The 794-nt window shown below is 48.9% G+C and overlaps 1 long non-coding RNA gene across 1 annotated transcript in view; it reads right to left on the bottom strand.

Annotated features, from left to right (window-relative positions):
- Positions 1-156, bottom strand: part of LOC102002654 — a 9,459-nt gene extending 9,303 nt beyond the window's left edge. Inside the window, exon 1 of the long non-coding RNA XR_258423.2 lies at positions 88-156. This is a non-coding gene — a long non-coding RNA (uncharacterized LOC102002654). The remainder of the gene's footprint in view (positions 1-87) is intronic.
- Between the last annotated feature and the right edge of the window lie 638 nt (positions 157-794).

Raw genomic sequence — 794 nt, 5'->3', positions numbered from 1 at the left:
CTCTCTCTCTCTCTCTCTCTCTCTCTCTCTCTCTCTCTCTCTCTCTCTCTTTCTCTCTCTCCCTCTCTCCTGTAATAAATATTTTACCTTTATGCCTATCTTTTGTGTTTATGTGTCTGTTACCCGCCGCCACGGCCCACGTGGCGCGTGCCCTCCTGCTGGTGGGAAACTGTAGCCGCTTGTCGCATGGCGGCTCCGCCAGCCCGCCACGGGGACCGACAACTGTCTCTTCGGGGCTAGCAGCTGTGCTGCAAACATCTTAGAAATATTTTAAGAATAACACTGGTCATACAAATCTGATACCCCACTGAACTGGATCCAGAATCTCCTTACAATGCTTTGCAAATACTTGAATTCCTAAAGCCCCCAAAACTCTCCACAAAAGGTCTTTGAAATGAGAGAGAGACAATGTGGGCCTTAGACATGCCAGTAAATTAGCAGTAGACTCAAATCTAAGTAAATCTTTCCTAAACTCCCGATTCCCATCATGTGGACAACATCCTGGGATGAACTCTCTTGTCCCAGACACCTTGTTAGATTCTGAGGAGGAGTCTATGGTAAAAGAACAAGCACAGCCTTCAACAGACTCCTGGTCCTTCAGAGGAAGCAGGCAAGTACACAGCAACGGGACCTTGTAGACACAGGGAGCGGGATGATAGCATGTGATTATCAGGATAGACACCTGAGTCCCCTGGCTCCCCTAAGCCACTCACCTCCACCTTCATGACAAATGGAATACAATACCAGCGCCCACACTGCCCCCGCCACCATAATGCTTCATTTTCCTCCACCCA

The sequence above is a fragment of the Microtus ochrogaster genome, chromosome 15 (assembly GCF_000317375.1).
Source record: "Microtus ochrogaster isolate Prairie Vole_2 chromosome 15, MicOch1.0, whole genome shotgun sequence".
NCBI lineage: Eukaryota > Metazoa > Chordata > Mammalia > Rodentia > Cricetidae > Microtus > Microtus ochrogaster.
The sequence above is the reverse complement of the archived record's forward strand: the minus strand, read 5'-3'. Positions and strand labels throughout refer to the sequence as shown.